We start from the raw sequence: 18,246 nt of genomic DNA, 5'->3' as shown, positions 1-18,246 counted from the left end.
AAATTAGAATATAAAAATATTTTTATTAAAATTATTTTGAATTAGAAAATTCAATAAAAAAAATTTTAACTTTACTGGAAAATTTTGGTAAAAAAAAATTTTAATATAGAGTTAAAGTATATTAGTAAATTTATCTCTAATTTATAAAGATAATGATAAATATCAAATGAAGTGTAGTGTTAGTTTTCAATTTTCACTTAAAAGTGTAGTGACAAATCTGCATATTAACCTAATTCAAGTCATAGATTTAAGAACAATTAATGCAATTATTATTTAAAAACAATTTGGGAGGGGCTATCTAATCTGTAATGATAAGTTTATTAAATTGATGCAAATTGAATTTTTAACTCGTTGGATATCAACATTAATATTATTATTAATACAGCAGAAGGTGAAGAAATTCAGGAGTAAAAATGCCTTTTTTTCTCTTTTTCTCGAGAAAACAGATTCTTAGGAGAATACATGGGAGAATACGATGGAATCAAACCTTGCTCTGCATCTCCTGTAACCAAAAATGGCGACTGAAATTCCATTGTTCAAACTCCCAAATTACCTGCTATGTTACAATTTTTAATGAAATTTAAAAAAAGAAATAACATCACACCCAGAGTAACAAATATGTTCACGTCTTGTGTCTCTTTCGCGAATTCCGCAGAGTGGGCAAGAATCTCAACATCGAATACCGACATCCGAAGAAGCGCAATAGATTCTGGCAATCTTTTTCTTTCACATGATCCCCTTCCCGTGAACTCAAATGGCTGAGGTATGTTCGCCCTTCGTATATGTAACACAGTTGCTGCCATAGCAGTACGCTTAACTTATCTCCACCGATATGCTGGCAATGAAAAGATAAATTAAAACCAACCCTCTTACCGGCAGTTCCATTGCTGAGCTTAACAATGCCACAAGACCTTCCCTGCTTGCCAACATCACCAGACCCGTGCTGAAAATGGTCGAGTGTTCTGGCGGTTTGTACCTCAATGGCGGCCATATAAGGAAACTCGTATATGCAGACATCACTGTTACGTAAATTGTGCTGAATATAGCTGAAATTAGAAAAGCTATGAAGTGCCGATGATTCGCTGCGCCTACACAGTTCCCTATCTGTGTCATCGTCATCATCACAAATCAATTAGTTCGATTGTCTCTGCTAATACATCATTCCACTAAGCTTAAACACTAAAATAAGGTTAATTACTTACAAAAGGATAGTGATGATCCATATCCAATATACACATTCCACAGGAACGGCAGTGATGTGCTCTTGGCGATTTGGGCTTGGAACAGTAATGGCAGAAAGTATAGTTTTCAAGCTCACCTTTCCCCACAACCGTATAGCTTCCCCACAATATCATCGGAGGTGCACCGGCGCATTGGAATGCCGATAGACCGAAAGTGGAAATAGTCGTCAATGCCAAGATTGTCGTTATGACTGAATGAACAATCCCACTGGTATAACTTACCAAGAAAATAATGGGAAACGCTGCCCATACCCCGCCACCTACGGTTTCATGTTGAAACATAAAACTTAATGTAATACTGAGTGTGGAATATGGATATGTGAAGCAACTTACATATGACAAAGAGCATGAAACTAAAAAGAAAAGAGACAAAGCAACGATCACGCAAGCGCCTCCAGAGAAGACATTGGTTTTGGTTTTTACTTAGGTTATGATTTGTAATAGCTCCACACCATCCGCACTTGAAAGCCGATCCGAGTGTTGGAAGCAGGAGCCCCAATCCACATCCCCAGCACGTTGTTCCTTTCTCCTCCGTCACTGCTGTTACAAGATGTTGCTACAATTTCGAACAGTTCAACCCATTAACATATACAAATGAAATTTCAACTTTCAGCACAAATTTTTATGATCCATTTTACAACACAAAAAATTCTTGATTTATATATGCCAAATCGGATGAATGTATCAAAATAGATGAAAAACATATCATGATTCTAACCTGATTATGTAATTTGTAGAAATAAAAACGGATTCCTCAGTTTCTGCTTTTGTGAAATGTAAATAACACACAATTAGGATCAGTGTAATCCCAACACAAAATCCCCTGCCAGGTAAAATATATCATAGTAGCTTAGCTTCTTTTTTTATTAATGATTATATTATTTTTTAACCTTCTTCAAATTCAAACCTAAATTAATAAGAATCAAAAACAAACAAACAAATAAATACGATGAAAGGAAGACGAATGAGAAATAAAATAAAAAATGAAAAAAGAAAGAATAAAATTCACCTTGCCCGATTCAGCCATCTTCTATCTTACATTGAACCCTGAAATTTGAACCAGGAAAAATCAAAATTTTCGAAAAGGAAAATACTGGATTTGAATTTAGATTTCGAAGATTAAAATAATAATAATAATTATTATTAAATTTTTATTTTCTAGTTTCAAGATCGGGTTTCTTGAGCATTGGGCTTCACTCATGTTTTTACTGAACCATATAAGATACGAGGCATTACCGAACTTAATATGATTAATCATGTAAAAATCATCCATAAAATTTCTTCTAAATTAAAAACTTTCATACATATGTTTAACGTCCCTTATATGGGCCTATGGGGCTCAAAACATACATTCAGGGTGGTTCGGGACCAAACCGTAAACATATGAAACTTTTACAACACTTAGAAAATTTTCACACTTTAACACGGGTGTGACTCTCAGTTTATAACTTCATCACCCTTGTCAGTCGTACACTTCATATAAATAACAAGAAACGTGTATGGGCACATTTCTCATTAAATTTCTCATATATACACAATTTCACGTTATGTAATCATACAACATATATCAGCTATATCTCTGTAATCTAAATATATTTTTATAACAACTTATCTTGATTTCATACTATTTCATATTTAAGCTTAAATAACTAAAGTATTTGAAATATCATCTTTATGCAAATAGTACACATGAGGTATATAATTCCATAATTATGAATAAACACATTTATCAAACATTTTCCATATTCATATATCAATGTCTCATGTCTCCATATATCAATAACTGCCATTTTCATGAATTCCGAGTTCAATTTCATAATTATTTGTCTCGTGTACAATTTATTCCATGTCGGAACTTTATTCATTAAAACATTTGAATTATCAATACATATGGACAGTACATTCAAGATGAACAATTATATAATCACAAATGAATTCATTTATCATCCAAGTTCTATACTCATATCTTATCAACTCGTACTTTCTTGTATCATATAATTCCATGTAACACTTACCAAACTTTGTCAAATTAGTGAACGTCTTACGGAATTGAGTACTTCGTTTTCTCGATGCCATAGTTCAACTATGGTTTTACACATCTTCACATAATGACGCCATAGCCCAGCTATGGTCTTACACATATTCATATATCGATGTCATAGCCCAGCTATGGTCTTACACGTAATCACATATCACATATCGATGCCATAGCTCAGCTATGGTCTTACACGAATCACATATCTCACTGATGCCATATCCCAGATATGGTTTTATACGGAAATCACTTGTCACTTGTAGCCGAAGCTACCACTATTCACTAATCAGGTAGCCGGAGCTACCATTTTTCACTGATCAGGTAGCCGGAGCTACCACTTTTCACTGATCAGGTAGCAGAAGCTACCACTTTTCACTGATCAGGTAGCCGAAGCTACCACTTTTCACTTGTCATTTGTCCTTGATCAGATAAGTGTAGCCGAAGCTATCACTTATCACTTTCACTTGTCTTTGATCAGTTAAGTGTAGCCGAAGCTATCACTTATCACTTGTTGCCATGGTCCAACCATGATCTTTTCTTTCAATTCATCTTGTCACTGAACTGAAATGCTCAATTTGATCATTTATTCAATTTTCATGCTTTTACATTATTCACGATTTTATCATCAATACATATGAAATAACACATCATGAAATTCATAAAATTAACAAATAATCACTAAAATTTAGCCATATAAACTCACAAGTTCAATTTTTGTATTATAACGATAATCATACTTTCATAATAAATATTCCAAATAAAACATTATATCATTTCTAATCCAACACTTATCGATTATAATTGGGCATGTGATCAATTTATACACGAGTCATTCATATATTTTTCCTCCTCCTCCTCTCCATCCACATCCTTGGTATAAATAACACACTTGTAAGTAACATTATCCATAATTTTCACTAATTACTTATGTGAATATTCAAGCTATCAACCCGTGTCATAGTCACTAAATTATTTATATCTGAAGCTACGGAACTCTAAATTAAGATCCGCTAATTTTCCCTGAAACTAGACTCACATATCTTCTTACCATAAAAATTTCATAATTTTGACCTTGTCTCACAAAATTTATCATATCTCATGATTTACAATTTCATTGCTTACATCATTTCTTCTAAAAGAAACTAGACTCAATAAGATTTAATTTCATATTTTATTCATCCTCTAATTCTATTTCTACAATTTTTGGTGATTTTTCAAAGTTAGACTACTGCTGCTGTCCAAAACAGTTTTAGTGCAAAATGTTGATTTCTATTTTGCCCCAAATTTCACAATTCATACAATTCAGTCCTTGCTCAATTAACCCCTCAATTAAGATAATTTTCTCAATTAATACTTTTACTAGACATTATAAGTTATTTCATAACTATTGAAATTCAGAATTTCCACATAAAACTCTAACTTCAAATTCTTTTACAATTAGGTCCCAAACATTCACTTTCTATTCAATTCTTTCAATAAAATCAGCATATAAACAATTTAAAGCTCTAATTCCATGCCAAATCATCATAAACTTCCAGCACATATTCATATAAACTTTCAATTTCTTTCATAGAATCAAAAACTAATGAATTTAACAAGTGGACCTAGTTGTAAAAGTCACAAAAACACAAAAACTTCAAGAACTAATCAAGAATTGAACTTACTTGAAGTAAAAATATGAAAAACCAGCTTAAGGGAACTCTTCCATGGTGTTTTTGCTGATGAGAATGCAGAAAAATAAAGAGAAATCTAGATAATTCCACTTTAGTCCTAGCTTTATTAAGTAAATTTTGCAATTTTCCAATTTTGCCCTTAATTCTCCTTATTTTCTTGCTGATTTCATGCCATTGCCGTCCAGCCCAAAGAGACCTTGGGTCTATTTTCCTTTTAAACCCTCTTTCTTTTATCATTTAAGCTATTTAATCATTTCCCACAATTTTGCATTTAATACAATTTAGTCATTTCTGTTCAATTAACTATCAGAATTTTAAAATTTCTTGACGAAACTTTAATACTGACTTATTAACACTCCATAAATATTTATAAAAATATTTATGGCTCGATTTAAAATTCTCGAGGTCTCGATACCTCGTTTTCAATTCTAATTATTTTAATATTTATTTTTAGTACACTATTCACTATTTCAAAATTTTTCCTAACTTCACATTTAACTTATACTCACTAAATTAATAATATTTCCTACTCATTTGTCCGATTTAGTGATCTCGAATCACTGTTCCGACACCACTAAAAATTAGGCTGTTACAACTCTCCCCCCCTTTAGAGATTTTCGTCCCCGAAAATCTTATCAGAAGAAGTTGCTTTCTACACTCATGAAATATGCATAAGTAATATGTGTAATTAAAAATAATATACAATAAAAATAATGTTTAAGCTATTTAATTATAATAACATATGAAATATGTACAATATTAAATATATATAATTGATGAAAATAATAAAGTGTATATAATAAAATAAAGTTTTACTTGAGTGGTAAATTAAATATTTTACCAATATAATTGGTTGAAGTTTAAATCCTATTATATGCATATTTTTATTTTTTTAAAATAAAAAAAATTAAAGAACTCTCAAATAATATAATTTATTTTAATTATAAAAAAAATATTTTTACATATTTTTAACCGAGTTGGTGATCAATCGAAAACCACAATAACTCATACTTAAATAATGATATAGATAATGTAATAATAAGAACATAACATTAGCAGATGCTGTAATCATAACCTCTGAATTTTAAATGATATGACTTGCAGTATTCCATTCAATTTATTTTTGTTGAACTCTATTGATGCACAAATGTGGATTTGGTGGGTTCACCCAAAAGTTGAGAGTCGTATAAGTGGATGGAGGTCGGGAAAAACTCGAAGAAAGGGGCTTATATAGCGTAAGTTTGGTTCAATGGAATGAATCAGCCCAAATTTAATGAGCCTGTATCAAAGCAAACGTTTGGTATAGCGTAATTGTTTATTGCACGTCCTGTTGTTTAGCTCTCTATTCCATTAATCATTGAATAGGGGTTGAAACTTGAAATTAGATCTAATCATAGGTTGGGTCGGGTCGGGTTTGATGTAAAATTTTAGGCCTATTTTTTAAGTTCGAGTCTGGCTTGAAAAATGGGTATAAAATTTTACAAAGTCCTTTCAGATAAAAAGATGCTAAACTCGAACTCGTTATGATCCGTTGGTATTAATTTTTTTATATAAAAACAAATTTAAAAAATATAATATATCAAATACACTAAAAATATTAAAATAAATATTTTTAACAAATTGTAAATACATTTAAAAAAAGTTGTACAATTTAAAAAAATAACAACAAAATAGTAGCAATATAATAATAAAATAATAGAGAAAAAAATTAGCCAAATTTCAGTTGGGACGAGTCAAACAATTCTTACCCAAGGCCTAACCTGTTTAGAAAACGGGTATTATTTTTTGTTCAATCTCATTTTTTGAACCTATATTTTTGCTTAAACCATTCCACTTTTCAGACAAATATTCGTACCTAAACAAGCGATCCATCCCATGATCACATCTAGTTGAAACCACTCTTCAGTTCGTTCATTCAAAGCAAAGTTTTACTTTCCATTTATTAATCATGTCTTTTTGTATTTTCCTATTCTCTTTTACACATTATTCTAATTTTCCCATTTCTTTTCATGTCTCCTCTTGAGAAAGAATTGTATGAAACTAGGATATCATGTCATTTGTATCCCTTTTTAATAATTAAATATTATCTCAGTATTTTCATCCTAAATATCAACACATTATGTTGGATTTAATTTTTTTTTAGGATGAAAATGTTAAAATGACATTAAATTATTGGAAAGAGATAGAAATGACATGGTATCCCAATTTCATATAATACTTTCTCCTCTTCCCTATCTGAGTTTGGGGGTGTTCAAATGATTAATCGAACCAAATTAATATTAATTGAATTAATCAAATATTTTAATCCTTTAATTATTAACAGAATTGAAATTTTTTCAAAAAAAATTAACCGAACCGAAATTTATAAATTTTTATTTTTTTTGTTAAAATAAGTATAAAACATATCAAAAAATAAATTGATAATATTTATTTGATCAAATTATTTGAATTAAGCGAATTAAAACTACTTATAATTTATATTATTAATTATTAAGTTCGGTTAATTACTTGATAGATAACTAAACTTCAAAAAAATCATTAACCGCCTTTCGATCGAATTAGATTGAGTAACTAATCGATTAAATAAATTAAATCAATCCAACCTGTTAATTCGATTTTAACATAAATTTGAATATCCTATTTGAGTTCCTTTTTGTTTTTATGTCTTTTTATGTCCTGAATCCATTGTTGAGATATTATCTACACTTGCAACTACAACCTTCGCATTCATTCCCTTCTCCATTTCCAAAGCCCTAAACACCAAATTCCCTTTCTTTCCTTGATGCATACACACTCATCGTTTCTCACAGGCTCACCTTGAACAAGTATGCCCTTCTTTCTATTGCACCCAAAAAGAAAATGCGAGAAGAAGAAAAGAAAGAAATAAAAGAGAACCCTTAGAACAAGTATGTCCTTCTTTAATTTCTATATTTCTTGAATTATCATTTATTTTTTATATATTTTGTTTAATTCGTTTCTCTCTCTAATTTTTATATCCAGTTAATTATATAGTTCCGGGGAGATTTGTTTATCATCTCTATTTTAACTTAAGATATATTGCTGTTCTTTAGTTTTCATGTTCTTGGTTAACAGAAGAATTGGTAATGGTCAAGTTTTCAAAGGAAAATACCTTTTTCTCATGGGATTAATTAAGTCTTAAATGCTGTTCAGTTTCTGCTCTAACAAATGAATTAATTGATTATGAATTGAATTCCTTATCTTAATTCTATTTGTCGATTATAAATTTGCAGGTTATTTGTAAGAAATACTAGTGGGAAGTCAAAATGCAGGCTTGCAATGGAGCTGCAATGATGGGTTCTCTACAACGGCTTATACGGGTGAAAGGGAATACACCAATATAAATAAAGAACGGGTCAAATATATGTATATATTTAATAGTTAATTTCAAATTAATGATAAGTTGATTAGGAATTAGGGCTAATGTGCCAAAGTTATATATATTAAGATTATGCTATTTAAATTACACACAATGTAACTTTTCTAATCTCTCATTTTTAGAAAAGAGAACCATTTTCTCAAGATTTATTATGTGCTAATTTGGAAGATCAAATTTCTAATATTCGAAAAAATTTTAGAAACCCAAGGATTTAGCTACGTTTCTGCATCTAGTTTTGTTGTCGTTTTTTTTTATGATTTGATATGATAGATCTTAATTTATGGTTCATTAAATTTTATTTATATCTTGATTTATGATTCTAACAAGTGACATCTGAATCTTGTCATGTTGAATCATTGAGAATATATTGATGAATTTAGTATTTTGATTTGATATTCTAATTAAAGTATATGTTGAATTTTTTAAATTTATTTTTAAGTTTGTTTTGATTTTTATGAATTTGAAAGGCGCAACAGATTCGACTTCTTCTATTCTTTTTTGTTTTTGTTCTCTTTGCTGTTAATCTATTCTTAATTTAGGGTTTCATAAGTTTCTGTTCATGTTGCAAATCTAGCCTTTGTTCCCTGGTAGAGAAACACAGATAGGTGAACAGAAAGGGAAATCCTTCTTGTGTTGATAACTGATATCATCTGGTTTTCTTCTTCTTTTTTTTTTTTTTTTTTGGAAATCCTAGTTGAAATTTCAACTTTCTAATGCATTGGTGAACTAAAATTTCATTGATTCCCAGTGTTAATGTCAATGTTTATTGTTTAATTGATCTTTTCAGCATGTAATTGCTAATTGCTTGCGTAATATCTGGAAATTAGCATAATTGGGTTGCACTTTCATGATAGAATTTTCATTGTTTATTTATTTATCTATTATCATTTTTATTTTATTTTTTGACATGCGTGATTATTGGTAATCATGGATTTGGAAGCTAGAGAGAATATTGAAAAACTACTGGTTGTCTCTTTTGCCAGTACTGTGAGAATAGAAGAAGATTTTATATTTATTAATTGTTGGCTATTTGAATGCTCGATGAGTCTCTTGTCTGTTCTATACCGAATGTTTTGATTAGTTTAATGTATAAATTGTGCTTCTGAATTAAACTCTATTGGAAAATTATCAAATATGCGATTGAGAGAAATATTTTAAAATAAATAAATTCATATTTTGGCCTTTAATTAAAAATCTCTAATATTTTAAATTGATTAGTTGAATCAAAATATCGTTAAAGTGTGCGTAAATTAGTTTATTTAAAATATTAAGATAATTATATGTTTTTATGATTCATGTGTTTATTAATTGACCCAAATGTAAGTTAATATTTGGCAGAATTTTAACAACATCTGTGGTGATAAATGTGTGGCAATTTTAAGGTATTCTATGTGAGCAATAAGTTAGCCCAAAGATTAATTAATTGTTTGACATAGTTTATTGCCAATGTTTGATTGCTACAACAAGAGAAACGCTTACTGTTAATATTATTCAAAGATTTGATATTAATGTTGTGTTTGGTATCTTAAGATGAAATTAGTCATTATCTTGAATTTATTGTTTACTTATAAATATTGATGTGAGCTTATTTTTATTTGTTTTATATTTAGTTAGTTCATCTTCTACTGCCATAATATCTGCTAATATAAATTCTATATCCAAGCTTAATGGGACTAATTCTAAGGAATGGAAAAGACACTCACTTATAGTGATTGGTTGTATCGACCTAGACCTTATAATAAGGGAAGAACGACTTGCACCTCTCACTGCGGAAAGCACCCTTGATGTTAAGAAGGATTTTGAGAGGTGGGATCATTCAAATCGTTTAAGTCTAATAATCATGAAACACAACATTTCAGAAGCCATTACAGGCATAGAATTTGAAGAGATTACTCTGCCAATGGTTTCCTTGATGAAATTGAGAAATGTTTGGCTAAAAACGATGATGACATCACTTTTGACTTCTTTAATGTCTATGAAGTATAAGGGTCAAGGAAATGTAAGGAAGTACATTATGGAGATGTTCCATATTGCTTCAAGACTTAAGGCACTTAAGATCGAGCTTTCTAAGGAATCACTTGTTCTTATGGTTTTGGTATCGTTTTCTACACAGTTCAATCAACGTAAAATTAGTTATAATTGTCAAAAGGAGAAATGGACTCTAAATGAGCTCATTTCTCATTGTATACAAGAGAAAGAAAGATTGAAACATGATAAGTCTAAAAGTACTCATTTGGCTAATGCCCCTAAAGACAAGGGCAAGAAAAGAAAATATCAGAATGAAGATGCTAAGGGTCCAGCTCAAAAGAAACAACAACAAGCCACAGAAAGTTGTTTCTTTTGTAACAAGTCTGGATATATAAAGAAAAATTGTATCAAATATCATGTCTGGCGTGCAAAGAAAGGTGTTAGCTCTAGTTTTTCGAGTATTTTGATATAACAAAAAGTATATTAAAAATTCCCTACTTGAATTTGCAAAAAAATTCTTTATAAGTCCTTAAAATTATTTTCAAAGTGTTGGACAAGATAAATATTTTAAAAGTCTTAAATTAACTTAATTTTTAACGGGTTTTTGAAGTCTAAAGGATTTCAACTGATACTTAGGTGGACAAGTATCGGTAGAGCTCAAGATAGAAAGACCTTGAAAAGGCTACAGAATTCTACTGGTAGAATTGAGAGTTCTACCGATATAACTCTGGGTTCCACCGATACAACCCGGACTTCTATCAGTAGAACGCACTCTAGTGTGCAAGGTAGTTTTGGCCTGGAATCTCTACCGGTACCCTGGTCTGATCTACCAATACAACCAGAGTTCTACCAATACCTTGAGAACTTCTACTAAAACAAGTCAAGGAAGTAGCCAAAGTTCAACCTCCCATTCACTTCTACCGATACTCTGCTGGGTTCTACCGATACTAGTTGAAACCTTTAGAGTTCTACTAGTATAAAGGGACATCTACCGATACAACAAGCCTAACGGTCATATTTTGAAAGGACTTCTACAGATACAAGTCCATTTCTATCGATACAACGAAGCTATAGACTACATTTAATGCTAGTTTTTATGGCTGCAATGACTCTATTTTGTTTCTAATAGCTACAAATGTCCATAAGGTTGTTAGAGAACTTAAATACAAGGTCAATGTTTCTCATTAATATATAGAAACAAGTGCCTAAATTCTAATAACTCAATTTTCCAATCTTTTTCAATATTTTACTAAATATTTCTTGTACACACTTGTGAGTTAAGTCTTCTATCATTCTTTCAAGTGTTGTAACTTTGTGTGAGTGCTTAATTGTTGATTATCTACCTTTTAGAGGAATCATCTTAGTCATCATTATTTTCTCTGATTTGTGAGGTGTTACTTAATGTTTTGGGTAGAAAATCTTAAGGAGAAGTGGTTCTATCTTACATTTGAAAAGATATGAATTTGTAATGTTAAACCTTGTCCTTAAAGGTTTAAATCTAGTGGATTTGGGAAATCCTTAGTTGAGGAAAGTTAAGGTTGTAGAGGTAGACAATTGTGGTCGAACCACTATAAATACTTGAGTTGTTTTATTTTTTTCATTTCCCGAAAACGTTTTAATGCACCAATTCACCCCCTCTTGGTGTATTTTGATCTCAACAAAAGGTATAACTCTTCATTGAGTCTGTTCTAAGGTTAATTTAGCTTTAATACCTAGAAACACTTGGTGGATAGATTCTAATGCTACTACTAACATACTATGCAGGGTTGCCTGAGTTACCGAAAGCCAAGTGATGGTGAAAGGCACATCTTCATGGGCGATGGAAAATCGGTAAAAGTGGAAGCAATTGGGCATTTTAGGTTATTATTAGGAACTGGTTTTTATTTGGATTTAAAAGACACTTTTATTATACCGTCATTTAGATAAAATTTAGTTTATATTTTTTCGTTGGACAAATTTGGATATTATTGTTCATTTAGAAATAATCAATTTAGTTTGTCTTTAAATTTGAATATTGTTGGAATTGGTTTTTTAAATACTTATGACAACCTTTATTTGCTAGAAACAGTTGCATCCTATAACAAAACATTGCATGTGGAATCATGGGGTATTAAATGTAAATTAAATAAGGAAAATTCAGCATCATTATGGTATAAGCGCTTAGGTCATATCTCAAAAGTTAGAGTTGAATGCCTTGTGTCTGATGGTATTTTAGAGTCCCTTGACTTCACAAACTTTGATGTCTGTGTCAATTGCATTAAGGGAAAACAGACCAAAACAGACCAACAAATCTTTAGACGTCTTAGTATTAATTCATACAGATATTTGTGGGTCATTCCCTACGGCATCCTGGAATGGTCAACAATATTTCATAACATTCATAGACGATTACTCACGTTACAAGTACCTATGTCTCATTCATGAGAAATCTCAGTCTCCGGACGTGTTCAAAGCTTATAAAGCTGAAGTTGAGAATCAACACAACAAAAGGATTAGAAACATTAAATCTAATTGTGGTGGTGAGTACTACGGTTGATATGATGGCTTAGGTGAACACTATTCAGGACTATTTGCGAAATTCCTAGAGGAATACGGTATTGTCCCACAATACACTATGCCAGGATCACCTAGTATGAATGGTGTAGTTGAAAGACAAAATAGGACTCTAAAGGATATAGTAAGGAGTATGATTGTTCATTCTATCTTACATGAGTCCCTTTAGGGAGAAGCATTAAAGACAACTTCTTACATCTTAAATAGAGTACCCAATAAAGTAGTTGCAAAAACACCTTATGAGCTTTGGACAGGTCAAAAGCCTAGTCTAAAACATTTTCACATTTGTAGATGTCCAACTGAAGTAAGGCTTTATAGGCCATATGAAAAGAAATTGAACTCCAAAACAGTGAGCAGCTACTTTATTGGCTATTTAGAGCAATTTAGGGGCTATAAGTTTTATGATCCCATAATTAGGAATACTTTTTAGACAGGAACTGCAACATTTTTTAAGAATGTTGAGTTTGGAGGGGGAGAAATAAGGTTAGAGACATTGCTTTTGAGGAGGAATTGGATTCTAACTCAGTTCCTACTATCACATTTGACGATGTTCAATTTCTCATACTTATTGATCAAGAAGTGAATCCATAAATTCAACAAGCCAATATTGAACAACTCCCTATTCAAGATGAGGTAATTGTTCTAGAAGAACAAACTCAACAACAAGTGTCATTAAGGAGGTCAACAAAAGAAAGGAGAAATATTATTCTAGACGATTATGTTGTATTTCTCCAAGAACATGAGGATGATAATGGAGAAGGAAAATGATTCAATCAACTTCATCAGGCCATGAAATGTTCTAATTCTCAAAAGTTGATTTATGTCATGAAAGATAAGTATAAGTCTATGCAAAACAATAAAGTTTAGAAACTTGTCCCGTTACCTGAAGGTGCAAAACCAATTGGTTGTAAATGGATATTTAAAACCAAGAATGATGCAAATGGTGATATAGAGAGGTATAAGGTGCATCTTGTAGCTAAAGGATATACTCAAAAAGAAGACATTGATTTTACAGAGACTTTCTTTCCAATTTCGTCGAAAGACTCTTTCAAGATAATCATGGTGCTTGTAGCTCATTTTGATCTTGAGTTACATCAGATGGATGTTAAGACTGTTTTTCTTAATGGCGACATTGAAGAAATAATTTATATGGTGCAACTAGAAAACTTTGAGTCGAAAGACCCAAAGAATATGGTTTGCAAATTGACAAAGTTCATCTATGGACTCAAACAAGCTTCTCGTCAATGGTACCACAAGTTTCATCAAGTAATTATTTCGTTCAGTTCTGAGATGAATATTGTTGATGATTGTGTGTATCAGAAATTCAATGGGAGTAAGCACATATTTCTAGTTCTACATGTCAATGACATTTTGCTTGCCATTAATGATATAGGCTTATTGCAAAAAACTAAGAGGCTTTTATCTATGCATTTTGAGATGAAAGATCTTGGGGATACCTTTTTTTTTAGGAATTCAGATACATCGAGACCGATCTTGGGGTATTCTTGGGTTGTCACAAAAGAGATATATCGATAAAGTACTCAAAAGGTTTAACATGTAAAGTTGTAGACCAGGTGACACCTCTGTCGCTAAAGGAGACAAATTTAGTCTTACTCAATGCCTTAAAAGTAACCTTGAAATTCAAAAAATGTAAAAGATTCCCTATGCATTAGCTGTTGGGAGTTTAATGTATACTCAAATATGTACACGGTCAGATATTGTGTACATTGTCGAGATGTTAGGTAAATATTTAAGCAACTCTGGTATAGACCATTAGATAGCAGCCAAAAGGGTTATGAGGTATCTTCAGAGAACAAACGATTACATTCTTACTTATAAAAGATCAGATCTTTTGGAGTTCGTAGGGTATTCTGATTCAGATTTTGTTAGGTGCCAAGATAGCAGGAAATCTACATCAGGCTATATTTACCTGTTAGCTGAAGGAGCTATATCTTGGAAAAGTGTCAAACAAACACTTGTAGCTTCATCCACTATGGTAGCAGAGTTTGTAGCATGCTATGAGGCATCAAACCATGGAATATGGTTGCGAAACTTTGTCACTAGGCTACGTATTTTGGAGAATGTAAAAAGACCATTCAAATTATTTTGTGACAATAAGTCAACAGTGATGTATTCCAATAACAACAGGAGTTCATCTAAGTTAAAACATATTGATATAAAATTTCTAGTTGTGAAAGAAAGAGTGCAAAATGGTTAATATCCATAGAGCGCATTGGGACAAACTCCATGATAGCATATCCACTCACAAAAGGTTTACCACCTAAGGTCTTTCATGAGCACACTGCTCACATGGGTGTTACATTATTTGAGGATATCATGATTTAGTAGGAATTTATACTTTATTTACTTCATGTTTTTTTTCAGAAATTTATTTATTTGGTTATTTTCTGATCAAAAATTAGGTATTCAGTTTATTCACTCTGTTTGTTATTTTGATACTGACCTCACTTAAGTTTAAAGAAGACGAATATGAAATGAAAATATTTAGATCATATTGCATGTAATTTCCATGCTACATATCCATACTTGATCTATGTCATTTGGTTGTGTTAATATACATGACCAGGAATGTATTTAGTTACGATATATGTAACAAAAATCTCCTTGGTTCTATATTAGCATAATTAATGGACGAGATTATTTGAAATACCATTTGGATATGATAGTAAAATTTTTGAGCTCATAAGGTTATATAATGACATGTAATTATAGAGTAATTAGTATATATATGTGATCCAAGTGGGAGATTGTTGGAAAATATGGACATCACATATATAATAAGGGTAATTACATGTTATTATTTACTATCATGATAGGTTAGCCCAAATTAAAAGTGATGTAATTTGGTTAAGGTTTATTGGACTTTAATTATTAAATAAAGTATGGGTCAAATATGTGTAGATACTCTAGTAACTAATTTCTAATTAATGATGGGCTGATTTGGAATTAGGGCTAATGTGCCAACATTATATATATTAGGGTTATGGTCTCCAAATTACACACAAGGTAACTTTTCCAACATCCCATCTTTAGAAAAGAGAGAGCCACCTTCTCAAGATTTCTTGTGTACTAATTTGGAATATCAAATCCCCAAGATTCGAAAAATTTCTAGGAACTCATGGATTCAGGTACGATTTTTCATCTAGTTCTATTATCATTTTGTTCTTGATGATTTGACATGATAGATCCTAATTTATGGTTCAGTAAGTTTTATATCATATTTTGATTTACGATTCTAACATAACTTTGTCAAACCCTGTAAAGCTCAACTTCTGTAAAGCTCAACTTAAAAGTAGCTTGGTTACTAGGATGCCTCCCCTTTAGAACTCATTCCCTGTGGTCGAAACCAGATTTGTGGACCATGGCCTCAGTGAAGTTGACCCCTAGGTACAAGGAGACAGAAAGGCAGTTCAAAAGCCTTGAGCTTATTTCCTTGGAGAACGTTACATCCTGAGTGATAATGGAGGCAGTTGGGTCATATCTCACAAACAAGTATTCTGAAAGACTAGCTGGTAAAAGGTTATTTAGATAATCTAAATGTATGGAGACGTAATCTTTGTGTTTTTGGATTTTATAGTCTGCAATCATAGGTGCTATGGTGGCAATGAGCAGATTGATAAACTTGAAACACTTTACCAAAAGAGAGCTTTGGCAGCATTTCATTTGGTCCATGGTTCTTAACTAAGTTGCAAATAATCTTTGCAATATCTAAACCCATAGAAAATAGAAAATATCTTTACAATTTGCTCTAAAAAAATACAAACAATAAAACTTTTTGGATAGAAAAAAAAAGCTAGAAAGAGTTACTTTATGTGTTTTGTTATTTAATTTTTAAAAAATAAAGTTTAATTTTATTCATAATTCAATTTTAAGTTCATTTCATATTTTTAATAATATTAAAACTAATGAATTTTTTGGTTCATCATTTGATTATTTGACATGTTTGGGTTCTTACATATGAAATTAAATCAATCTATTAAAGGTTATATTAATCATTTTAACAACATTTTATAAAATTTGAGTATTTTAATTTTATACCAAAAAACTGGTAAAGGTTATATTTGTTCCTTACACATTTTTCTCTCATTTATTTCTTCCAACCAAACACATGAATATTATTACCATATCAATTCAATTTCATCTAACTAAACTATTTTTATGCTTATTCAATTATATTATAGCTTTATTCCATTCCCACAAAAAGACTATAACATTACAGTTCCATTTCATTTCAGTGTTTTATTTCATTTTAGTGAACCAAATGTGTAAATGTAGAACAAATAAGCCTAATGGCGTTAGGTGCAAAACAAGCAAGATCCACATGGTTCATGTCTCGTACTTGTCACATTTTGTTAAGTAAGTGACATTACCTGAGACAAGAATTGTTTAATTATTTTGATAAGGTATATTTTTATTTATAAGAAAATTAGATAAACTAGAAAAATAGTCCCTCAACAGGTGATGACTTTTTTTTTATTGACATAATAATAAATTTAACACTCTAATATTTATAAATTCTATTAATTTAGTTTTAATTCTAAAAAATTTAATAAATTCAATCATCAACTTTACACATTCTATCAATTTAGCCTTAATTTTAAAAAATTCAATAACTTTAGCCCTCAACTTTACATATTCTATCGATTTAGTTTTACTTCTTAAAAACTTAAAAGGAATTTAAAATTCCATTTTTCAATTAAATGCATAAGATTAAAATTATAAATAAATACCTTGTTTTTTAGATGATATTTATTTAGTAAAATTATATTTTTATAAATAAAATATTTTTTAAAAAAGAAGCTCATGGTAACACCCCTAAACTGTCTTCATTGTCAGATTAAGGTTACGGAGTATTACGACAAATAACGATTCCCAATACATCATAAAAACAAATCAAATTTTAACTATTCATACCCAATCATCATTCATGGCATTCATACTAAAACAAGCTTTAAATCGAGTATACGAAACATAAAAATCAATTTGAAAACGATTTAGGACTAATCTGAAACAAAAAAGAAAAATGTAGGAAAAACTAAAAACAGGGGTCATACAGTCATGTGGTCAGGCTGTGTGACAGAGCAGGCTGTGTGACAGAGCCTAGGCCGTGTGGCCAAACCATGTACAATTCAAAAATAAGGTTGCACGGTCGTGTCCCTAGGCCGTGTAACAACTTGTAATTGTGTGTGGCACACGGCCGTGTGATAGACCGTGTCCCAGGCAGTGTGCACCTAAAATGACTTCTAAAACAAGGCAAATGATCACCCATTTCTTAGTAACAAGCCAAACCAATTTCAATCATTTTCATACATTCAAAACACATTCAAACATGCTTAAAACATGCCAAAACATTCAACT

General features: G+C 30.9%; 1 pseudogene; it reads right to left on the bottom strand.

Annotated features, from left to right (window-relative positions):
- Positions 1-378: 378 nt before the first annotated feature.
- Positions 379-2,268, bottom strand: LOC107961169 (protein S-acyltransferase 11-like; annotated as a pseudogene).
- Positions 2,269-18,246: the final 15,978 nt, after the last annotated feature.

This window comes from Gossypium hirsutum, chromosome A05 (assembly GCF_007990345.1).
Source record: "Gossypium hirsutum isolate 1008001.06 chromosome A05, Gossypium_hirsutum_v2.1, whole genome shotgun sequence".
NCBI lineage: Eukaryota > Viridiplantae > Streptophyta > Magnoliopsida > Malvales > Malvaceae > Gossypium > Gossypium hirsutum.
The sequence above is the reverse complement of the archived record's forward strand: the minus strand, read 5'-3'. Positions and strand labels throughout refer to the sequence as shown.